This window comes from Gnatocerus cornutus, chromosome 1 (assembly GCF_029298725.1).
Source record: "Gnatocerus cornutus isolate USDA-ARS CGAHR chromosome 1, icGnaCorn1.1, whole genome shotgun sequence".
In the NCBI taxonomy this organism is placed as follows: domain Eukaryota; kingdom Metazoa; phylum Arthropoda; class Insecta; order Coleoptera; family Tenebrionidae; genus Gnatocerus; species Gnatocerus cornutus.
This window is the reverse complement of record NC_142233.1, coordinates 2,978,180-3,005,142: the sequence shown is the minus strand read 5'-3', so window position 1 is coordinate 3,005,142 and position 26,963 is coordinate 2,978,180.

The window sequence follows — 26,963 nt, the reverse complement described above, 5'->3', positions numbered from 1 at the left end:
ACAGCAGAATTCTGCACGAAATCATCAAAATTCTTACAGAAAACCGCATATTTCGATGCAAAACGACGATTTCTCGCCGATTTTCGTTGTTTTCTGGCTTGAATTCGCAAAGAAGAGCACGAAATCTACAAAATCATGACTTTTTACCAAGATTCAACGGCTGAATTGCAAGAAAACCGCAGAATTCTGCACGAAATCATCAAAATTCTTACAGAAAACCGCATTTTTCGATGCAAATCGACGATTTCTCGCTGATTTTCGTTGTTTTCTGGCTTGAATTCGCAAAGAAGAGCACGAAATCTACAAAATCATGACTTTTTACCAAGATTCAACGGCTGAATTGCAAGAAAACAGCAGAATTCTGCACGAAATCATCAAAATTCTTACAGAAAACCGCATATTTCGATGCAAAACAACGATTTCTCGCCGATTTTTGTTGTTCTCTGGCTTGAGTTCGCAAAGAAGAGCACGAAATCTACAAAATCATCACTTTTTACCAAGATTCTACGGCTGAATTGCAAGAAAACAGCAGAATTCTGCACGAAATCATCAAAATTCTTACAGAAAACCGCATATCTCGATGCAAAACGACGATTTCTCGCCGATTTTCGTTGTTTTCTGGCTTGAATTCGCAAAGAAGAGCACGAAATCTACAAAATCATGACTTTTTACCAAGATTCAACGGCTGAATTGCAAGAAAACAGCAGAATTCTGCACGAAATCATCAAAATTCTTAGAGAAAACTGCATATTTCGATGCAAAACAACGATTTCTCGCCGATTTTCGTTGTTTTCCATCTTGAATTCGCCAAGAAGAGCACGAAATCTACAAAATCATGACTTTTTACCTAGATTCAACCGCTGAATTGCAAGAAAACAGCAGAATTCTGCACGAATTCATCAAAATTCTTACAGAAAACCGCATATTTCGATGCAAAACAACGATTTCTCGCCGATTTTCGTTGTTTTCTATCTTGAATTCGCCAAGAAGAGCACGAAATCTATAAAATCATGACTTTTTACCTAGATTCAACGGCTGAATTGCAAGAAAACAGCAGAATTCTGCAGGAAATCATCAAAATTCTTACAGAAAACCGCATATTTCGATGCAAAACGACGATTTCTCGCCGATTTTCGTTGTTTTCTGGCTTGAATTTGCAAAGAAGAGCACGAAATCTACAAAATCATGACTTTTTACCAAGATTCAACGGCTGAATTGCAAGAAAACAGCAGAATTCTGCACGAAATCATCAAAATTCTAACAGAAAACCGCATATTTCGATGCAAAACGACGATTTCTCGGCGATTTTCGTTGTTTTCTGGCATGAATTTGCAAAGAAGAGCACGAAATCTACAAAATCATGACTTTTTACCAAGATTCAACTGCTGAATTGCAAGAAAACAGCAGAATTCTGCACGAAATCATCAAAATTCTTAGAGAAAACCGCATATTTCGATGCAAAACGACGATTTCTCGCTGATTTTCGTTGTTTTCTATCTTGAATTCGCAAAGAAGAGCACGAAATCTACAAAATCATGACTTTTTACCAAGATTCAACGGCTGAATTGCAAGTAAACAGCAGAATTCTGCACGAAATCGTCAAAATTCTTAGAGAAAACCGCATATTTCGATGCAAAACGACGATTTCTCGCCGATTTTCGTTGTTTTCTGGCTTGAATTCGCAAAGAAGAGCACGAAATCTACCAAATCATCACTTTTTACCAAGATTCAACGGCTGAATTGCAAGAAAACAGCAGAATTCTGCACGAAATCTTCAAAATTCTTAGAGAAAACCGCATATTTCGATACAAAACGACGATTTCTCGCCGATTTTCGTTGTTTTCTGGCTTGAATTCGCAAAGAAGAGCACGAAATCTACAAAATCATCACTTTTTACCAAGATTCAAAGGCTGAATTGCAAGAAAACAGCAGAATTCTGCACGAAATCATCAAAATTCTTACAGAAAACCGCATATTTCGATGCAAAACGACGATTCTCGCCGATTTTCGTTGTTTTCTGGCTTGAATTCGCAATGAATAGCACGAAATCTACAAAATCATGACTTTTTACCAAGATTCAACGGCTGAATTGCAAGAAAACAGCAGAATTCTGCACGAAATCATCAAAATTCTTACAAAAAACCGCATTTTCGATGCAAAACGACGATTTTTCGCCGATTTTCGTTGTTTTCTGGCTTGAATTTGCAAAGAAGAGCACGAAATCTACAAAATCATGACTTTTTACCAAGATTCAACGGCTGAATTCCAAGAAAACAGCAGAATTCTGCACGAAATCATCAAAATTCTTACAGAAAACCGCATATTTCGATGCAAAACGACGATTTCTCGCCGATTTTCGTTGTTTTCTGGCTTGAATTCGCAAAGAAGAGCACGAAATCTACAAAATCATGACTTTTTACCAAGATTCAACGGCTGAATTGCAAGAAAACCGCAGAATTCTGCACGAAATCATCAAAATTCTTACAGAAAACCGCATTTTTCGATGCAAATCGACGATTTCTCGCTGATTTTCGTTGTTTTCTGGCTTGAATTCGCAAAGAAGAGCACGAAATCTACAAAATCATGACTTTTTACCAAGATTCAACGGCTGAATTGCAAGAAAACAGCAGAATTCTGCACGAAATCATCAAAATTCTTACAGAAAACCGCATATTTCGATGCAAAACAACGATTTCTCGCCGATTTTTGTTGTTCTCTGGCTTGAGTTCGCAAAGAAGAGCACGAAATCTACAAAATCATCACTTTTTACCAAGATTCTACGGCTGAATTGCAAGAAAACAGCAGAATTCTGCACGAAATCATCAAAATTCTTACAGAAAACCGCATATCTCGATGCAAAACGACGATTTCTCGCCGATTTTCGTTGTTTTCTGGCTTGAATTCGCAAAGAAGAGCACGAAATCTACAAAATCATGACTTTTTACCAAGATTCAACGGCTGAATTGCAAGAAAACAGCAGAATTCTGCACGAAATCATCAAAATTCTTAGAGAAAACTGCATATTTCGATGCAAAACAACGATTTCTCGCCGATTTTCGTTGTTTTCCATCTTGAATTCGCCAAGAAGAGCACGAAATCTACAAAATCATGACTTTTTACCTAGATTCAACGGCTGAATTGCAAGAAAACAGCAGAATTCTGCACGAAATCATCAAAATTCTTAAAGAAAACCGCATATTTCGATGCAAAACGACGATTTCTCGCCGATTTTCGTTGTTTTCTGGCTTGAATTCGCAAAGAAGAGCACGAAATCTACAAAATCATCACTTTTTACCAAGATTCTACGGCTGAATTGCAAGGAGACAGCAGAATTCTGCACGAAATCATCAAAATTCTTACAGAAAACCGCATATTTCGATGCAAAACGACGATTTCTCGCCGATTTTCGTTGTTTTCGGGCTTGAATTCGCAAAGAAGAGCACAAAATCTACAAAATCATGACTTTTTACCAAGATTCAACGGCTGAATTGCAAGAAAACAGCAGAATTCTGCACGAAATCATCAAAATTCTTAGAGAAAACTGCATATTTCGATGCAAAACAACGATTTCTCGCCGATTTTCGTTGTTTTCTATCTTGAATTCGCCAAGAAGAGCACGAAATCTACAAAATCATGACCTTTTACCAAGATTCAACGGCTGAATTGCAAGAAAACAGCAGAATTCTGCACGAAATCGTCAAAATTCTTAGAGAAAACCGCATATTTCGACGCAAAACGACGATTTCTCGCCGATTTTCGTTGTTTTCTGGCTTGAATTCGCAAAGAAGAGCACGAAATCTACAAAATCATCACTTTTTACCAAGATTCAACGGCTGAATTGCAAGAAAACAGCAGAATTCTGCACGAAATCATCAAAATTCTTAGAGAAAACCGCATATTTCGATGCAAAACGACGATTTCTCCCCAATTTTTGTGGTTTTCTGGCTTGAATTCGCAAAAAAGAGCACGAAATCTACAAAATCATGACTTTTTACCAAGATTCAACGGCTGAATTGCATGAAAACAGCAGAATTCTGCACGAAATCATCAAAATTCTTACAGAAAACCGCATATTTCGATGCAAAACGATTATTTCTCGCCGATTTTCGTTGTTTTCTGGCTTGAATTCGCAAAGAAGAGCACGAAATCTACAAAATCATGACTTTTTACCAAGATTCAACGGCTGAATTCCAAGAAAACAGCAGAATTCTGCACGAAATCATCAAAATTCTTACAGAAAACCGCATATTTCGATGCAAAACGACGATTTCTCGCCGATTTTCGTTGTTTTCTGGCTTGAATTCGCAAAGAAGAGCACGAAATCTACAAAATCATGACTTTTTACCAAGATTCAACGGCTGAATTGCAAGAAAACCGCAGAATTCTGCACGAAATCATCAAAATTCTTACAGAAAACCGCATTTTTTGATGCAAATCGACGATTTCTCGCTGATTTTCGTTGTTTTCTGGCTTGAATTCGCAAAGAAGAGCACGAAATCTACAAAATCATGACTTTTTACCAAGATTCAACGGCTGAATTGCAAGAAAACAGCAGAATTCTGCACGAAATCATCAAAATTCTTACAGAAAACCGCATATTTCGATGCAAAACAACGATTTCTCGCCGATTTTTGTTGTTCTCTGGCTTGAGTTCGCAAAGAAGAGCACGAAATCTACAAAATCATCACTTTTTACCAAGATTCTACGGCTGAATTGCAAGAAAACAGCAGAATTCTGCACGAAATCATCAAAATTCTTACAGAAAACCGCATATCTCGATGCAAAACGACGATTTCTCGCCGATTTTCGTTGTTTTCTGGCTTGAATTCGCAAAGAAGAGCACGAAATCTACAAAATCATGACTTTTTACCAAGATTCAACGGCTGAATTGCAAGAAAACAGCAGAATTCTGCACGAAATCGTCAAAATTCTTAGAGAAAACTGCATATTTCGATGCAAAACAACGATTTCTCGCCGATTTTCGTTGTTTTCCATCTTGAATTCGCCAAGAAGAGCACGAAATCTACAAAATCATGACTTTTTACCTAGATTCAACCGCTGAATTGCAAGAAAACAGCAGAATTCTGCACGAATTCATCAAAATTCTTACAGAAAACCGCATATTTCGATGCAAAACAACGATTTCTCGCCGATTTTCGTTGTTTTCTATCTTGAATTCGCCAAGAAGAGCACGAAATCTATAAAATCATGACTTTTTACCTAGATTCAACGGCTGAATTGCAAGAAAACAGCAGAATTCTGCAGGAAATCATCAAAATTCTTACAGAAAACCGCATATTTCGATGCAAAACGACGATTTCTCGCCGATTTTCGTTGTTTTCTGGCTTGAATTTGCAAAGAAGAGCACGAAATCTACAAAATCATGACTTTTTACCAAGATTCAACGGCTGAATTGCAAGAAAACAGCAGAATTCTGCACGAAATCATCAAAATTCTTACAGAAAACCGCATATTTCGATGCAAAACGACGATTTCTCGGCGATTTTCGTTGTTTTCTGGCATGAATTTGCAAAGAAGAGCACGAAATCTACAAAATCATGACTTTTTACCAAGATTCAACTGCTGAATTGCAAGAAAACAGCAGAATTCTGCACGAAATCATCAAAATTCTTAGAGAAAACCGCATATTTCGATGCAAAACGACGATTTCTCGCTGATTTTCGTTGTTTTCTATCTTGAATTCGCAAAGAAGAGCACGAAATCTACAAAATCATGACTTTTTACCAAGATTCAACGGCTGAATTGCAAGTAAACAGCAGAATTCTGCACGAAATCGTCAAAATTCTTAGAGAAAACCGCATATTTCGATGCAAAACGACGATTTCTCGCCGATTTTCGTTGTTTTCTGGCTTGAATTCGCAAAGAAGAGCACGAAATCTACAAAATCATCACTTTTTACCAAGATTCAACAGCTGAATTGCAAGAAAACAGCAGAATTCTGCACGAAATCTTCAAAATTCTTAGAGAAAACCGCATATTTCGATACAAAACGACGATTTCTCGCCGATTTTCGTTGTTTTCTGGCTTGAATTCGCAAAGAAGAGCACGAAATCTACAAAATCATCACTTTTTACCAAGATTCAAAGGCTGAATTGCAAGAAAACAGCAGAATTCTGCACGAAATCATCAAAATTCTTACAAAAAACCGCATTTTCGATGCAAAACGACGATTTTTCGCCGATTTTCGTTGTTTTCTGGCTTGAATTTGCAAAGAAGAGCACGAAATCTACAAAATCATGACTTTTTACCAAGATTCAACGGCTGAATTGCAAGAAAACAGCAGAATTCTGCACGAAATCGTCAAAATTCTTAGAGAAAACCGCATATTTCGATGCAAAACGACGATTTCTCGCCGATTTTCGTTGTTTTCTGGCTTGAATTCGCAAAGAAGACCACGAAATCTACAAAATCATCACTTTTTACCAAGATTCAACGGCTGAATTGCAAGAAAACAGCAGAATTCTGCACGAAATCATCAAAATTCTTAGAGAAAACCGCATATTTCGATGCAAAACGACGATTTCTCGCCGATTTTCGTTGTTTTCTGGCTTGAATTCGCAAAGAAGAGCACGAAATCTACAAAATCATCACTTTTTACCAAGATTCAACGGCTGAATTGCATGAAAACAGCAGAATTCTGCACGAAATCATCAAAATTCTTAGGGAAAACTGCATATTTCGATGCAAAACAACGATTTCTCGCCGATTTTCGTTGTTTTCTATCTTGAATTCGCCAAGAAGAGCACGAAATCTACAAAATCATGACTTTTTACCTAGATTCAACGGCTGAATTGCAAGAAAACAGCAGAATTCTGCACGAAATCATCAAAATTCTTACAGAAAACCGCATATTTCGATGCAAAACGACGATTTCTCGCCGATTTTCGTTGTTTTCTGGCATGAATTCGCAAAGAAGAGCACGAAATCTACAAAATCATGACTTTTTACCAAGATTCAACAGCTGAATTGCAAGAAAACAGCAGAATTCTGCACGAAATCATCAAAATTCTTACAGAAAACCGCATATTTCGATGCAAAACGACGATTTCTCGCCGATTTTCGTTGTTTTCTGGCTTGAATTCGCAAAGAAGAGCACGAAATCTACAAAATCATGACTTTTTACCAAGATTCAACAGCTAAATTGCAAGAAAACAGCAGGATTCTGCACGAAATTATCAAAATTCTTAGAGAAAACTGCATATTTCGATGCAAAACAACGATTTCTCGCCGATTTTCGTTGTTTTCTATCTTGAATTTGCCAAGAAGAGCACGAAATCTACAAAATCATGACTTCTTACATAGATTCAACGGCTGAATTGCAAGAAAACAGCAGAATTCTGCACGAAATCATCAAAATTCTTACAGAAAACCGCATATTTCGATGCAAAACAACGATTTCTCGCCGATTTTCGTTGTTTTCTATCTTGAATTCGCCAAGAAGAGCACGAAATCTACAAAATCATGACTTTTTACCTAGATTCAACGGCTGAATTGCAAGAAAACAGCAGAATTCTGCACGAAATCATCAAAATTTTTACAGAAAACCGCATATTTCGATGCAAAACGACGATTTCTCGCCTATTTTCGTTGTTTTCTGGCTTGAATTCGCAAAGAAGAGCACGAAATCTACAAAACCATGACTTTTTACCAAGATTCAACAGCTGAATTGCAAGAAAACAGCAGAATTCTGCACGAAATCGTCAAAATTCTTAGAGAAAACCGCATATTTCGATGCAAAACGACGATTTCTCGCCGATTTTCGTTGTTTTCTGGCTTGAATTCGCACAGAAGAGCACGAAATCTACAAAATCATCACATTTTACCAAGATTCAACGGCTGAATTGCAAGAAAACAGCAGAATTCTGCACGAAATCATCAAAATTCTTAGAGAAAACCGCATATTTCGATGCAAAACGACGATTTCTCGCCGATTTTCGTTGTTTTCCGGCTTGAATTTGCAAAGAAGAGCACGAAATTTACAAAATCATCACTTTTTACCAAGATTCAACGGCTGAATTGCATGAAAACAGCAGAATTCTGCACGAAATCATCAAAATTTTTACAGAAAACCGCATATTTCGATGCAAAACGACGATTTCTCGTCTATTTTCGTTGTTTTCTGGCTTGAATTCGCAAAGAAGAGCACGAAATCTACAAAACCATGACTTTTTACCAAGATTCAACAGCTGAATTGCAAGAAAACAGCAGAATTCTGCACGAAATCGTCAAAATTCTTAGAGAAAACCGCATATTTCGATGCAAAACGACGATTTCTCGCCGATTTTCGTTGTTTTCTGGCTTGAATTCGCACAGAAGAGCACGAAATCTACAAAATCATCACATTTTACCAAGATTCAACGGCTGAATTGCAAGAAAACAGCAGAATTCTGCACGAAATCATCAAAATTCTTAGAGAAAACCGCATATTTCGATGCAAAACGACGATTTCTCGCCGATTTTCGTTGTTTTCCGGCTTGAATTTGCAAAGAAGAGCACGAAATTTACAAAATCATCACTTTTTACCAAGATTCAACGGCTGAATTGCATGAAAACAGCAGAATTCTGCACGAAATCACCAAAATTCTTAGAGAAAACTGCATATTTCGATGCAAAACAACGATTTCTCGCCGATTTTCCTTGTTTTCTCACTTGAATTCGCCAAGAAGAGCACGAAATCTACAAAATCATGACTTTTTACCTAGATTCAACGGCTGAATTGCAAGAAAACAGCAGAATTCTGCACGAAATCATCAAAATTCTAACAGAAAACCGCATATTTCGATGCAAAACAACGATTTCTCGCCGATTTTCGTTGTTTTCTATCTTGAATTCGCCAAGAAGAGCACGAAATCTACAAAATCATGACTTTTTACCTAGATTCAACGGCTGAATTGCAAGAAAACAGAAAAATTCTGCACGAAATCATCAAAATTCTTACAGAAAACCGCATATTTCGATGCAAAACGACGATTTCTCGCCGATTTTCGTTGTTTTCTGGCTTGAATTCGCAAAGAAGAGCACGAAATCTACAAAATCATTATTTTTTACCAAGATTCAACGGCTGAATTGCAGGAAAACAGCAGAATTCTGCACGAAATCATCAAAATTCTTACAGAAAACCGCATTTTTCGATGCAAAACGACGATTTCTCGCCGATTTTCGTTGTTTTCTGGCTTGAATTTGCAAAGAAGAGCACGAAATCTACAAAATCATTATTTTTTACCAAGATTCAACGGCTGAATTGCAGGAAAACAGCAGAATTCTGCACGAAATCATCAAAATTCTTACAGAAAACCGCATTTTTCGATGCAAAACGACGATTTCTCGCCGATTTTCGTTGTTTTCTGGCTTGAATTTGAAAAGAAGAGCACGAAATCTACAAAATCATGACTTTTTACCTAGATTCAACGGCTGAATTGCAAGAAAACAGCAGAATTCTGCACGAAATCATCAAAATTCTAACAGAAAACCGCATATTTCGATGCAAAACAACGATTTCTCGCCGATTTTCGTTGTTTTCTATCTTGAATTCGCCAAGAAGAGCACGAAATCTACAAAATCATGACTTTTTACCTAGATTCAACAGCTGAATTGCAAGAAAACAGCAGAATTCTGCACGAAATCATCAAAATTCTTACAGAAAACCGCATATTTCGATGCAAAACGACGATTTCTCGCCGATTTTCGTTGTTTTCTGGTTTGAATTTGCAAAGAAGAGCACGAAATCTTCAAAATCATAACTTTTTACCAAGATTCAACGGCTGAATTGCCAGAAAACAGCAGAATTCTTTACGAAATCATCAAAATTCTTTCAGAAAACCGCATATTTTGATGCGAAACGACGATTTCTCGCCGATCTTCGTTGTTTTCTGGCATGAATTTGCAAAGAAGAGCACGAAATCTACAAAATCATGACTTTTTACCAAGATTCAACGGCTGAATTGCAAGAAAACAGCAGAATTCTGCACGAAATCGTCAAAATTCTTAGAGAAAACCGCATATTTCGATGCAAAACGACGATTTCTCGAAAATTTTCGTTGTTTTCTGGCTTGAATTCGCAAAGAAGAGCACGAAATCTACAAAATCATCACTTTTTACCAAGATTCAACGGTTGAATTGCAAGAAAACAGCAGAATTCTGCACGAAATCATCAAAATTCTTACAGAAAACCGCATATTTCGATGCAAAACGACGATTTCTCGCCGATTTTCGTTGTATTCTGGCTTGAATTCGCAAAGAAGAGCACGAAATCTACAAAATCATGACTTTTTACCAAGATTCAGCAGCTGAATTGCAAGAAAACAGCAGAATTCTGCACGAAATCATCAAAATTCTTACAGAAAACCGCGTTTTTCGATGCAAAACGACGATTTCTCGCCGATTTTCGTTGTTTTCTGGCATGAATTCGCAAAGAAGAGCAGGAAATCTACAAAATCATGACTTTTTACCAAGATTCAACAGCTGAATTGCAAGAAAACAGCAGAATTCTGCACGAAATCATCAAAATTCTTACAGAAAACCGCATATTTCGATGCAAAACGACGATTTCTCGCCGATTTTCGTTGTTTTCTGGCTTGAATTCGCAAAGAAGAGCACGAAATCTACAAAATCATGACTTTTTACCAAGATTCAACAGCTAAATTGCAAGAAAACAGCAGGATTCTGCACGAAATTATCAAAATTCTTAGAGAAAACTGCATATTTCGATGCAAAACAACGATTTCTCGCCGATTTTCGTTGTTTTCTATCTTGAATTTGCCAAGAAGAGCACGAAATCTACAAAATCATGACTTCTTACATAGATTCAACGGCTGAATTGCAAGAAAACAGCAGAATTCTGCACGAAATCATCAAAATTCTTACAGAAAACCGCATATTTCGATGCAAAACAACGATTTCTCGCCGATTTTCGTTGTTTTCTATCTTGAATTCGCCAAGAAGAGCACGAAATCTACAAAATCATGACTTTTTACCTAGATTCAACGGCTGAATTGCAAGAAAACAGCAGAATTCTGCACGAAATCATCAAAATTTTTACAGAAAACCGCATATTTCGATGCAAAACGACGATTTCTCGCCTATTTTCGTTGTTTTCTGGCTTGAATTCGCAAAGAAGAGCACGAAATCTACAAAACCATGACTTTTTACCAAGATTCAACAGCTGAATTGCAAGAAAACAGCAGAATTCTGCACGAAATCGTCAAAATTCTTAGAGAAAACCGCATATTTCGATGCAAAACGACGATTTCTCGCCGATTTTCGTTGTTTTCTGGCTTGAATTCGCACAGAAGAGCACGAAATCTACAAAATCATCACATTTTACCAAGATTCAACGGCTGAATTGCAAGAAAACAGCAGAATTCTGCACGAAATCATCAAAATTCTTAGAGAAAACCGCATATTTCGATGCAAAACGACGATTTCTCGCCGATTTTCGTTGTTTTCCGGCTTGAATTTGCAAAGAAGAGCACGAAATTTACAAAATCATCACTTTTTACCAAGATTCAACGGCTGAATTGCATGAAAACAGCAGAATTCTGCACGAAATCATCAAAATTTTTACAGAAAACCGCATATTTCGATGCAAAACGACGATTTCTCGTCTATTTTCGTTGTTTTCTGGCTTGAATTCGCAAAGAAGAGCACGAAATCTACAAAACCATGACTTTTTACCAAGATTCAACAGCTGAATTGCAAGAAAACAGCAGAATTCTGCACGAAATCGTCAAAATTCTTAGAGAAAACCGCATATTTCGATGCAAAACGACGATTTCTCGCCGATTTTCGTTGTTTTCTGGCTTGAATTCGCACAGAAGAGCACGAAATCTACAAAATCATCACATTTTACCAAGATTCAACGGCTGAATTGCAAGAAAACAGCAGAATTCTGCACGAAATCATCAAAATTCTTAGAGAAAACCGCATATTTCGATGCAAAACGACGATTTCTCGCCGATTTTCGTTGTTTTCCGGCTTGAATTTGCAAAGAAGAGCACGAAATTTACAAAATCATCACTTTTTACCAAGATTCAACGGCTGAATTGCATGAAAACAGCAGAATTCTGCACGAAATCACCAAAATTCTTAGAGAAAACTGCATATTTCGATGCAAAACAACGATTTCTCGCCGATTTTCCTTGTTTTCTCACTTGAATTCGCCAAGAAGAGCACGAAATCTACAAAATCATGACTTTTTACCTAGATTCAACGGCTGAATTGCAAGAAAACAGCAGAATTCTGCACGAAATCATCAAAATTCTAACAGAAAACCGCATATTTCGATGCAAAACAACGATTTCTCGCCGATTTTCGTTGTTTTCTATCTTGAATTCGCCAAGAAGAGCACGAAATCTACAAAATCATGACTTTTTACCTAGATTCAACGGCTGAATTGCAAGAAAACAGAAAAATTCTGCACGAAATCATCAAAATTCTTACAGAAAACCGCATATTTCGATGCAAAACGACGATTTCTCGCCGATTTTCGTTGTTTTCTGGCTTGAATTCGCAAAGAAGAGCACGAAATCTACAAAATCATTATTTTTTACCAAGATTCAACGGCTGAATTGCAGGAAAACAGCAGAATTCTGCACGAAATCATCAAAATTCTTACAGAAAACCGCATTTTTCGATGCAAAACGACGATTTCTCGCCGATTTTCGTTGTTTTCTGGCTTGAATTTGCAAAGAAGAGCACGAAATCTACAAAATCATTATTTTTTACCAAGATTCAACGGCTGAATTGCAGGAAAACAGCAGAATTCTGCACGAAATCATCAAAATTCTTACAGAAAACCGCATTTTTCGATGCAAAACGACGATTTCTCGCCGATTTTCGTTGTTTTCTGGCTTGAATTTGAAAAGAAGAGCACGAAATCTACAAAATCATGACTTTTTACCTAGATTCAACGGCTGAATTGCAAGAAAACAGCAGAATTCTGCACGAAATCATCAAAATTCTAACAGAAAACCGCATATTTCGATGCAAAACAACGATTTCTCGCCGATTTTCGTTGTTTTCTATCTTGAATTCGCCAAGAAGAGCACGAAATCTACAAAATCATGACTTTTTACCTAGATTCAACGGCTGAATTGCAAGAAAACAGAAAAATTCTGCACGAAATCATCAAAATTCTTACAGAAAACCGCATATTTCGATGCAAAACGACGATTTCTCGCCGATTTTCGTTGTTTTCTGGCTTGAATTCGCAAAGAAGAGCACGAAATCTACAAAATCATTATTTTTTACCAAGATTCAACGGCTGAATTGCAGGAAAACAGCAGAATTCTGCACGAAATCATCAAAATTCTTACAGAAAACCGCATTTTTCGATGCAAAACGACGATTTCTCGCCGATTTTCGTTGTTTTCTGGCTTGAATTTGCAAAGAAGAGCACGAAATCTACAAAATCATTATTTTTTACCAAGATTCAACGGCTGAATTGCAGGAAAACAGCAGAATTCTGCACGAAATCATCAAAATTCTTACAGAAAACCGCATTTTTCGATGCAAAACGACGATTTCTCGCCGATTTTCGTTGTTTTCTGGCTTGAATTTGAAAAGAAGAGCACGAAATCTACAAAATCATGACTTTTTACCTAGATTCAACGGCTGAATTGCAAGAAAACAGCAGAATTCTGCACGAAATCATCAAAATTCTAACAGAAAACCGCATATTTCGATGCAAAACAACGATTTCTCGCCGATTTTCGTTGTTTTCTATCTTGAATTCGCCAAGAAGAGCACGAAATCTACAAAATCATGACTTTTTACCTAGATTCAACAGCTGAATTGCAAGAAAACAGCAGAATTCTGCACGAAATCATCAAAATTCTTACAGAAAACCGCATATTTCGATGCAAAACGACGATTTCTCGCCGATTTTCGTCGTTTTCTGGTTTGAATTTGCAAAGAAGAGCACGAAATCTTCAAAATCATAACTTTTTACCAAGATTCAACGGCTGAATTGCCAGAAAACAGCAGAATTCTTTACGAAATCATCAAAATGCTTTCAGAAAACCGCATATTTTGATGCAAAACGACGATTTCTCGCCGATCTTCGTTGTTTTCTGGCATGAATTTGCAAAGAAGAGCACGAAATCTACAAAATCATGACTTTTTACCAAGATTCAACGGCTGAATTGCAAGAAAACAGCAGAATTCTGCACGAAATCGTCAAAATTCTTAGAGAAAACCGCATATTTCGATGCAAAACGACGATTTCTCGAAAATTTTCGTTGTTTTCTGGCTTGAATTCGCAAAGAAGAGCACGAAATCTACAAAATCATCACTTTTTACCAAGATTCAACGGTTGAATTGCAAGAAAACAGCAGAATTCTGCACGAAATCATCAAAATTCTTACAGAAAACCGCATATTTCGATGCAAAACGACGATTTCTCGCCGATTTTCGTTGTATTCTGGCTTGAATTCGCAAAGAAGAGCACGAAATCTACAAAATCATGACTTTTTACCAAGATTCAGCAGCTGAATTGCAAGAAAACAGCAGAATTCTGCACGAAATCATCAAAATTCTTACAGAAAACCGCGTTTTTCGATGCAAAACGACGATTTCTCGCCGATTTTCGTTGTTTTCTGGCTTGAATTTGCAAAGAAGAGCACGAAATCTACAAAATCATGACTTTTTACCAAGATTCAACGGCTGAATTGCAAGAAAACAGCCGAATTCTGCACGAAATCATCAAAATTCTTACAGAAAACCGCATATTTCGATGCAAAACGACGATTTCTCGCCGATTTTCGTTGTTTTCTGGCTTGAATTCGCAAAGAAGAGCACGAAATCTACAAAATCATGACTTTTTACCAAGATTCAACGGCTAAATTGCAAGAAAACAGCAGGATTCTGCACGAAATTATCAAAATTCTTAGAGAAAACTGCATATTTCGATGCAAAACAACGATTTCTCGCCGATTTTCGTTGTTTTCTATCTTGAATTTGCCAAGAAGAGCACGAAATCTACAAAATCATGACTTTTTACATAGATTCAACGGCTGAATTGCAAGAAAACAGCAGAATTCTGCACGAAATCATCAAAATTCTTACAGAAAACCGCATATTTCGATGCAAAACAACGATTTCTCGCCGATTTTCGTTGTTTTCTATCTTGAATTCGCCAAGAAGAGCACGAAATCTACAAAATCATGACTTTTTACCTAGATTCAACGGTTGAATTGCAAGAAAACAGCAGAATTCTGCACGAAATCATCAAAATTTTTACAGAAAACCGCATATTTCGATGCAAAACGACGATTTCTCGCCTATTTTCGTTGTTTTCTGGCTTGAATTCGCAAAGAAGAGCACGAAATCTACAAAACCATGACTTTTTACCAAGATTCAACAGCTGAATTGCAAGAAAACAGCAGAATTCTGCACGAAATCGTCAAAATTCTTAGAGAAAACCGCATATTTCGATGCAAAACGACGATTTCTCGCCGATTTTCGTTGTTTTCTGGCTTGAATTCGCACAGAAGAGCACGAAATCTACAAAATCATCACATTTTACCAAGATTCAACGGCTGAATTGCAAGAAAACAGCAGAATTCTGCACGAAATCATCAAAATTCTTAGATAAAACCGCATATTTCGATGCAAAACGACGATTTCTCGCCGATTTTCGTTGTTTTCCGGCTTGAATTTGCAAAGAAGAGCACGAAATTTACAAAATCATCACTTTTTACCAAGATTCAACGGCTGAATTGCATGAAAACAGCAGAATTCTGCACGAAATCATCAAAATTCTTAGAGAAAACTGCATATTTCGATGCAAAACAACGATTTCTCGCCGATTTTCGTTGTATTCTGGCTTGAATTCGCAAAGAAGAGCACGAAATCTACAAAATCATGACTTTTTACCAAGATTCAGCAGCTGAATTGCAAGAAAACAGCAGAATTCTGCACGAAATCATCAAAATTCTTACAGAAAACCGCATATTTCGATGCAAAACGACGATTTCTCGCCGATTTTCGTTGTTTTCCGGCTTGAATTTGCAAAGAAGAGCACGAAATCTACAAAATCATGACTTTTTACCAAGATTCAACGGCTGAATTGCAAGAAAACAGCCGAATTCTGCACGAAATCATCAAAATTCTTACAGAAAACCGCATATTTCGATGCAAAACGACGATTTCTCGCCGATTTTCGTTGTTTTCTGGCTTGAATTCGCAAAGAAGAGCACGAAATCTACAAAATCATGACTTTTTACCAAGATTCAACGGCTAAATTGCAAGAAAACAGCAGGATTCTGCACGAAATTATCAAAATTCTTAGAGAAAACTGCATATTTCGATGCAAAACAACGATTTCTCGCCGATTTTCGTTGTTTTCTATCTTGAATTTGCCAAGAAGAGCACGAAATCTACAAAATCATGACTTTTTACATAGATTCAACGGCTGAATTGCAAGAAAACAGCAGAATTCTGCACGAAATCATCAAAATTCTTACAGAAAACCGCATATTTCGATGCAAAACAACGATTTCTCGCCGATTTTCGTTGTTTTCTATCTTGAATTCGCCAAGAAGAGCACGAAATCTACAAAATCATGACTTTTTACCTAGATTCAACGGTTGAATTGCAAGAAAACAGCAGAATTCTGCACGAAATCATCAAAATTTTTACAGAAAACCGCATATTTCGATGCAAAACGACGATTTCTCGCCTATTTTCGTTGTTTTCTGGCTTGAATTCGCAAAGAAGAGCACGAAATCTACAAAACCATGACTTTTTACCAAGATTCAACAGCTGAATTGCAAGAAAACAGCAGAATTCTGCACGAAATCGTCAAAATTCTTAGAGAAAACCGCATATTTCGATGCAAAACGACGATTTCTCGCCGATTTTCGTTGTTTTCTGGCTTGAATTCGCACAGAAGAGCACGAAATCTACAAAATCATCACATTTTACCAAGATTCAACGGCTGAATTGCAAGAAAACAGCAGAATTCTGCACGAAATCATCAAAATTCTTAGATAAAACCGCATATTTCGATGCAAAACGACGATTTCTCGCCGATTTTCGTTGTTTTCCGGCTTGAATTTGCAAAGAAGAGCACGAAATTTACAAAATCATCACTTTTTACCAAGATTCAACGGCTGAATTGCATGAAAACAGCAGAATTCTGCACGAAATCATCAAAATTCTTAGAGAAAACTGCATATTTCGATGCAAAACAACGATTTCTCGCCGATTTTCGTTGTTTTCTATCTTGAATTCGCCAAGAAGAGCACGAAATCTACAAAATCATGACTTTTTACCTAGATTCAACGGCTGAATTGCAAGAAAACAGCAGAATTCTGCACGAAATCATCAAAATTCTAACAGAAAACCGCATATTTCGATGCAAAACAACGATTTCTCGCCGATTTTCGTTGTTTTCTATCTTGAATTCGCCAAGAAGAGCACGAAATCTACAAAATCATGACTTTTTACCTAGATTCAACGGTTGAATTGCAAGAAAACAGCAGAATTCTGCACGAAATCATCAAAATTTTTACAGAAAACCGCATATTTCGATGCAAAACGACGATTTCTCGCCTATTTTCGTTGTTTTCTGGCTTGAATTCGCAAAGAAGAGCACGAAATCTACAAAACCATGACTTTTTACCAAGATTCAACAGCTGAATTGCAAGAAAACAGCAGAATTCTGCACGAAATCGTCAAAATTCTTAGAGAAAACCGCATATTTCGATGCAAAACGACGATTTCTCGCCGATTTTCGTTGTTTTCTGGCTTGAATTCGCACAGAAGAGCACGAAATCTACAAAATCATCACATTTTACCAAGATTCAACGGCTGAATTGCAAGAAAACAGCAGAATTCTGCACGAAATCATCAAAATTCTTAGATAAAACCGCATATTTCGATGCAAAACGACGATTTCTCGCCGATTTTCGTTGTTTTCCGGCTTGAATTTGCAAAGAAGAGCACGAAATTTACAAAATCATCACTTTTTACCAAGATTCAACGGCTGAATTGCATGAAAACAGCAGAATTCTGCACGAAATCATCAAAATTCTTAGAGAAAACTGCATATTTCGATGCAAAACAACGATTTCTCGCCGATTTTCGTTGTTTTCTATCTTGAATTCGCCAAGAAGAGCACGAAATCTACAAAATCATGACTTTTTACCTAGATTCAACGGCTGAATTGCAAGAAAACAGCAGAATTCTGCACGAAATCATCAAAATTCTAACAGAAAACCGCATATTTCGATGCAAAACAACGATTTCTCGCCGATTTTCGTTGTTTTCTATCTTGAATTCGCCAAGAAGAGCATGAAATCTACAAAATCATGACTTTTTACCTAGATTCAACGGCTGAATTGCAAGAAAACAGCAAAATTCTGCACGAAATCATCAAAATTCTTACAGAAAACCGCATATTTCGATGCAAAACGACGATTTCTCGCCGATTTTCGTTGTTTTCTGGCTTGAATTCGCAAAGAAGAGCACGAAATCTACAAAATCATTATTTTTTACCAAGATTCAACGGCTGAATTGCAGGAAAACAGCAGAATTCTGCACGAAATCATCAAAATTCTTACAGAAAACCGCATTTTTCGATGCAAAACGACGATTTCTCGCCGATTTTCGTTGTTTTCTGGCTTGAATTTGCAAAGAAGAGCACGAAATCTACAAAATCATTATTTTTTACCAAGATTCAACGGCTGAATTGCAGGAAAACAGCAGAATTCTGCACGAAATCATCAAAATTCTTACAGAAAACCGCATTTTTCGATGCAAAACGACGATTTCTCGCCGATTTTCGTTGTTTTCTGGCTTGAATTTGCAAAGAAGAGCACGAAATCTACAAAATCATGACTTTTTACCTAGATTCAACGGCTGAATTGCAAGAAAACAGCAGAATTCTGCACGAAATCATCAAAATTCTAACAGAAAACCGCATATTTCGATGCAAAACAACGATTTCTCGCCGATTTTCGTTGTTTTCTATCTTGAATTCGCCAAGAAGAGCACGAAATCTACAAAATCATGACTTTTTACCTAGATTCAACAGCTGAATTGCAAGAAAACAGCAGAATTCTGCACGAAATCATCAAAATTCTTACAGAAAACCGCATATTTCGATGCAAAACGACGATTTCTCGCCGATTTTCGTTGTTTTCTGGCTTGAATTTGCAAAGAAGAGCACAAAATCTTCAAAATCATAACTTTTTACCAAGATTCAACGGCTGAATTGCCAGAAAACAGCAGAATTCTGCACGAAATCATCAAAATTCTTTCAGAAAACCGCATATTTTGATGCAAAACGACGATTTCTCGCCGATCTTCGTTGTTTTCTGGCATGAATTTGCAAAGAAGAGCACGAAATCTACAAAATCATGACTTTTTACCAAGATTCAACGGCTGAATTGCAAGAAAACAGCAGAATTCTGCACGAAATCATCAAAATTCTTAGAGAAAACCGCATATTTCGATGCAAAACGACGATTTCTCGAAAATTTTCGTTGTTTTCTGGCTTGAATTCGCAAAGAAGAGCACGAAATCTACAAAATCATCACTTTTTACCAAGATTCAACGGCTGAATTGCAAGAAAACAGCAGAATTCTGCACGAAATCATCAAAATTCTTACAGAAAACCGCATATTTCGATGCAAAACGACGATTTCTCGCCGATTTTCGTTGTATTCTGGCTTGAATTCGCAAAGAAGGGCACGAAATCTACAAAATCATGACTTTTTACCAAGATTCAACGGCTGAATTGCAAGAAAACAGCAGAATTCTGCACGAAATCATCAAAATTCTTACAGAAAACCGCGTTTTTCGATGCAAAACGACGATTTCTCGCCGATTTTCGTTGTTTTCTGGCTTGAATTTGCAAAGAAGAGCACGAAATCTACAAAATCATGACTTTTTACCAAGATTCAACGGCTGAATTGCAAGAAAACAGCCGAATTCTGCACGAAATCATCAAAATTCTTACAGAAAACCGCATATTTCGATGCAAAACAACGATTTCTCGCCGATTTTCGTTGTTTTCTATCTTGAATTCGCCAAGAAGAGCACGAAATCTACAAAATCATGACTTTTTACCTAGATTTAACGGCTGAATTGCAAGAAAACAGCAGAATTCTGCACGAAATCATCAAAATTCTTACAGAAAACCGCATATTTCGATGCAAAACGACGATTTCTCGCCGATTTTCGTTGTTTTCTGGCTTGAATTCGCAAAAAAGAGCACGAAATCTACAAAATCATGACTTTTTACCAAGATTCAACGGCTGAATTGCAAGAAAACAGCAGAATTCTGCACGAAATCATCAAAATTTTTACAGAAAACCGCATATTTCGATGCAAAACGACGATTTCTCGCCGATTTTCGTTGTTTTCTGGCTTGAATTCGCAAAGAAGAGCACGAAATCTACAAAATCATGACTTTTTACCAAGATTCAACGGCTGAATTGCAAGAAAACAGCAGAATTCTGCACGAAATCATCAAAATTCTTACAGAAAACCGCATATTTCGATGCAAAACGACGATTTCTCGCCGATTTTAGTTGTTTTCAGGCATGAATTTGCAAAGAAGAGCACGAAATCTACAAAATCATGACTTTTTACCAAGATTCAACGGCTGAATTGCAAGAAAACAGCAGAATTCTGCACGAAATCATCAAAATTCTTAGAGAAAACCGCATATTTTGATGCAAAACGACGATTTCTCGCCGATTTTCGTTGTTTTCTGGCTTGAATTCGCAAAGAAGAGCACGAAATCTACAAAATCCTCACTTTTTACCAAGATTCAACGGCTGAATTGCAAGAAAACAGCAGAATTCTGCACGAAATCATCAAAATTCTTACAGAAAACCGCATATTTCGATGCAAAACGACGATTTCTCGCCGATTTTCGTTGTTTTCTGGCTTGAATTCGCAAAGGAGAGTACGAAATCTACAAAATCATGACTTTTCACCAAGATTCAACGGCTGAATTGCAAGAAAACAGCAGAATTCTGCACGAAATCATCAAAATTCTTAGAGAAAACTGCATATTTCGATGCAAAACAACGATTTCTCGCCGATTTTCGTTGTTTTCTATCTTGAATTTGCCAAGAAGAGCACGAAATCTACAAAATCATGACTTTTTACCTAGATTCAACGGCTGAATTGCAAGAAAACAGCAGAATTCTGCACGAAATCATCAAAATTCTTACAGAAAACCGCATATTTCGATGCAAAACGACGATTTCTCGCCGATTTTCGTTGTTTTCTGGCTTGAATTCGCAAAGAAGAGCACGAAATCTACAAAATCATGACTTTTTACCAAGATTCAACGGCTGAATTGCAAGAAAACAGCAGAATTCTGCACGAAATCATCAAAATTCTTACAGAAAACCGCATATTTCGATGCAAAACAACGATTTCTCGCCGATTTTCGTTCTTTTCTATCTTGAATTTGCCAAGAAGAGCACGAAATCTACAAAATCATGACTTTTTACCTAGATTCAACGGCTGAATTGCAAGAAAACAGCAGAATTCTGCACGAAATCATCAAAATTCTTACAGAAAACCGCATATTTCGATGCAAAACGACGATTTCTCGCCGATTTTCGTTGTTTTCTGGCTTGAATTCGCAAAGAAGAGCACGAAATCTACAAAATCATGACTTTTTACCAAGATTCAACGGCTGAATTGCAAGAAAACAGCAGAATTCTGCACGAAATCATCAAAATTCTTACAGAAAACCGCATATTTCGATGCAAAACGACGATTTCCCGCCGATTTTCGTTGTTTTCAGGCATGAATTTGCAAAGAAGAGCACGAAATCTACAAAATCATGACTTTTTACCAAGATTCAAAAGCTGAATTGCAAGAATACAGCAGAATTCTGCACGAAATCATCAAAATTCTTAGAGAAAACCGCATATTTCGATGCAAAACGACGATTTCTCGCTGATTTTCGTTGTTTTCTATCTTGAATTTGCAAAGAAGAGCACGAAATCTACAAAATCATGACTTTTTACCAAGATTCAACGGCTGAATTGCAAGAAAACAGCAGAATTCTGCACGAGATCGTCAAAATTCTTAGAGAAAACCGCATATTTCGATGCAAAACGACGATTCCTCGCCGATTTCCGTTGTTTTCTGGCTTGAATTCGCAAAGAAGAGCACGAAATCTACAAAATCATCACTTTTTACCAAGATTCAACGGCTGAATTGCAAGAAAACAGCAGAATTCTGCACGAAATCATCAAAATTCTTAGAGAAAACCTCACATTTCGATGCAAAACGACGATTTCTCGCTGATTTTCGTTGTTTTTTATCTTGAATTCGCAAAGAAGAGCACGGAATCTACAAAATCATGACTTTTTACCAAGATTCAACGGCTGAATTGCAAGAAAACAGCAGAATTCTGCACGAAATCATCAAAATTCTTACAGAAAACCGCATATTTCGATGCAAAACGACGATTTCTTGCCGATTTTCGTTGTTTTCTGGCTTGAATTCGCAAAGAAGAGCACGAAATCTACAAAATCATGACTTTTTACCAAGATTCAACGGCTGAATTGCAAGAAAACAGCAGAATTCTGCACGAAATCATCAAAATTCTTACAGAAAACCGCATTTTTCGATGCAAAACGACGATTTTTCGCCGATTTTCGTTGTTTTCTGGCTTGAATTCGCAAAGAAGAGCACGAAATCTACAAAATCATCACTTTTTACCAAGATTCTACGGCTGAATTGCAAGAAAACAGCAGAATTCTGCACGAAATCGTCAAAATTCTTAGAGAAAACCGCATATTTCGATGCAAAACGACGATTTCTCGCCGATTTTCGTTGTTTTCTGGCTTGAATTCGCAAAGAAGAGCACGAAATCTACAAAATCATCACTTTTTACCAAGATTCAACGGCTGAATTGCAAGAAAACAGCAGAATTCTGCACGAAATCATCAAAATTCTTAGAGAAAACCGCATATTTCGATGCAAAACGACGATATCTCGCCGATCTTCGTGGTTTTCTGGCTTAAATTCGCAAAGAAGAGCACGAAATCTACAAAATCATGACTTTTTACCAAGATTCAACTGCTGAATTGCAAGAAAACAGCAGAATTCTGCACGAAATCATCAAAATTCTTACAGAAAACCGCATATTTCGATGCAAAACGATTATTTCTTGCCGACTTTCGTTGATTTTTGGCTTGAATTCGCAAAGAAGAGCACGAAATCTACAAAATCATGACTTATTACCAAGATTCAACGGCTAAATTGCAAGAAAACAGCAGAATTCTGCACGAAATCATCAAAATTCTTACAGAAAATCGCATATTTCGATGCAAAACGACGATTTCTCGCCGATTTTCGTTGTTTTCTATCTTGAATTCGCAAAGAAGAGCACGAAATCTACAAAATCATGACTTTTTACCAAGATTCAACGGCTGAATTGCAAGAAAACAGCAGAATTCTGCACGAAATCATCAAAATTCTTAGAGAAAACTGCATATTTCGATGCAAAACAACGATTTCTCGCCGATTTTCGTTGTTTTCTATCTTGAATTTGCCAAGAAGAGCACGAAATCTACAAAATCATGACTTTTTACCTAGATTCAACGGCTGAATTGCAAGAAAACAGCAGAATTCTGCACGAAGTCCTCAAAATTTTTAGAGAAAACTGCATATTTCGATGCAAAACAACGATTTCTCGCCGATTTTCGTTGTTTTCTATCTTGAATTTGCCAAGAAGAGCACGAAATCTACAAAATCATGACTTTTTACCTAGATTCAACGGCTGAATTGCAAGAAAACAGCAGAATTCTGCACGAAATCATCAAAATTCTTACAGAAAACCGCATATTTCGATGCAAAACAACGATTTCTCGCCGATTTTCGTTGTTTTCTATCTTGAATTTGCCAAGAAGAGCACGAAATCTACAAAATCATGACTTTTTAACTAGATTCAACGGCTGAATTGCAAGAAAACAGCAGAATTCTGCACGAAATCATCAAAATTCTTACAGAAAACCGCATATTTCGATGCAAAACGACGATTTCTCGCCGATTTTCGTTGTTTTCTGGCTTGAATTTGCGAAGAAGAGCACGAAATCTACAAAATCATGACTTTTTACCAAGATTCAACAGCTGAATTGCAAGAAAACAGCAGAATTCTGCACGAAATCATCAAAATTCTTACAGAAAACCGCATATTTCGATGCAAAACGACGATTTCTCGCCGATTTTCGTTGTTTTCAGGCATGAATTTGCAAAGAAGAGCACGAAATCTACAAAATCATGACTTTTTACCAAGATTCAAGGGCTGAATTGCAAGAAAACAGCAGAATTCTGCACGAAATCATCAAAATTCTTAGAGAAAACCGCATATTTCGATGCAAAACGACGATTTCTCGCTGATTTTCGTTGTTTTCTATCTTGAATTCGCAAAGAAGAGCACGAAATCTACAAAATCATGACTTTTTACCAAGATTCAACGGCTGAATTGCAAGAAAACAGCAGAATTCTGCACGAGATCGTCAAAATCTTAGAGAAAACCGCATATTTCGATGCAAAACGACGATTTCTCGCCGATTTCCGTTGTTTTCTGGCTTGAATTCGCAAAGAAGAGCACGAAATCTACAAAATCATCACTTTTTACCAAGATTCAACGGCTGAATTGCAAGAAAACAGCAGAATTCTGCACGAAATCATCAAAATTCTTAGAGAAAACCTCATATTTCGATGCAAAACGACGATTTCTCGCTGATTTTCGTTGTTTTTTGTCTTGAATTTGCAAAGAAGAGCACGGAATCTACAAAATCATGACTTTTAACCAAGATTCAACGGCTGAATTGCAAGAAAACAGCAGAATTCTGCACGAAATCATCAAAATTCTTAAGAAAACCGCATATTTCGATGCAAAACGACGATTTCTTGCCGATTTTCGTTGTTTTCTGGCTTGAATTCGCAAAGAAAAGCACGAAATCTACTAAATCATGACTTTTTACCAAGATTCAACGGCTGAATTGCAAGAAAACAGCAGAATTCTGCACGAAATCATCAAAATTCTTACAGAAAACCGCATATTTCGATGCAAAACAACGATTTCTCGCCGATTTTTGTTGTTTTCTGGCTTGAATTCGCAAAGAAGAGCACGAAATCTACAAAATCATCACTTTTTACCAAGATTCTACGGCTGAATTGCAAGAAAACAGCAGAATTCTGTACGAAATCATCAAAATTCTTACAGAAAACCGCATATTTCGATGCAAAACGACGATTTCTCGCCGGTTTTCGTTGTTTTCTGGCTTGAATTCGCAAAGAAGAGCACGAAATCTACAAAATCATGACTTTTTATCAAGATTCAACGGCTGAATTGCAAGAAAACAGCAGAATTCTGCACGAAATCATCAGAATTCTTAGAGAAAACTGCATATTTCGATGCAAAACAACGATTTCTCGCCGATTTTCGTTCTTTTCTATCTTGAATTTGCCAAGAAGAGCACGAAATCTACAAAATCATGACTTTTTACCTAGATTCAACGGCTGAATTGCAAGAAAACAGCAGAATTCTGCACGAAATCATCAAAATTCTTACAGAAAACCGCTTATTTCGATGCAAAACGACGATTTCCCGCCGATTTTCGTTGTTTTCAGGCATGAATTTGCAAAGAAGAGCACGAAATCTACAAAATCATGACTTTTTACCAAGATTCAAAAACTGAATTGCAAGAATACAGCAGAATTCTGCACGAAATCATCAAAATTCTTAGAGAAAACCGCATATTTCGATGCAAAACGACGATTTCTCGCTGATTTTCGTTGTTTTCTATCTTGAATTTGCAAAGAAGAGCACGAAATCTACAAAATCATGACTTTTTACCAAGATTCAACGGCTGAATTGCAAGAAAACAGCAGAATTCTGCACGAGATCGTCAAAATTCTTAGAGAAAACCGCATATTTCGATGCAAAACGACGATTTCTCGCCGATTTCCGTTGTTTTCTGGCTTGAATTCGCAAAGAAGAGCACGAAATCTACAAAATCATCACTTTTTACCAAGATTCAACGGCTGAATTGCAAGAAAACAGCAGAATTCTGCACGAAATCATCAAAATTCTTACAGAAAACCGCATTTTTCGATGCAAAACGACGATTTTTCGCCGATTTTCGTTGTTTTCTGGCTTGAATTCGCAAAGAAGAGCACGAAATCTACAAAATCATCACTTTTTACCAAGATTCTACGGCTGAATTGCAAGAAAACAGCAGAATTCTGCACGAAATCGTCAAAATTCTTAGAGAAAACCGCATATTTCGATGCAAAACGACGATTTCTCGCCGATTTTCGTTGTTTTCTGGCTTGAATTCGCAAAGAAGAGCACGAAATCTACAAAATCATCACTTTTTACCAAGATTCAACGGCTGAATTGCAAGAAAACAGCAGAATTCTGCACGAAATCATCAAAATTCTTAGAGAAAACCGCATATTTCGATGCAAAACGACGATATCTCGCCGATCTTCGTGGTTTTCTGGCTTAAATTCGCAAAGAAGAGCACGAAATCTACAAAATCATGACTTTTTACCAAGATTCAACTGCTGAATTGCAAGAAAACAGCAGAATTCTGCACGAAATCATCAAAATTCTTACAGAAAACCGCATATTTCGATGCAAAACGATTATTTCTTGCCGACTTTCGTTGATTTTTGGCTTGAATTCGCAAAGAAGAGCACGAAATCTACAAAATCATGACTTATTACCAAGATTCAACGGCTAAATTGCAAGAAAACAGCAGAATTCTGCACGAAATCATCAAAATTCTTACAGAAAATCGCATATTTCGATGCAAAACGACGATTTCTCGCCGATTTTCGTTGTTTTCTATCTTGAATTCGCAAAGAAGAGCACGAAATCTACAAAATCATGACTTTTTACCAAGATTCAACGGCTGAATTGCAAGAAAACAGCAGAATTCTGCACG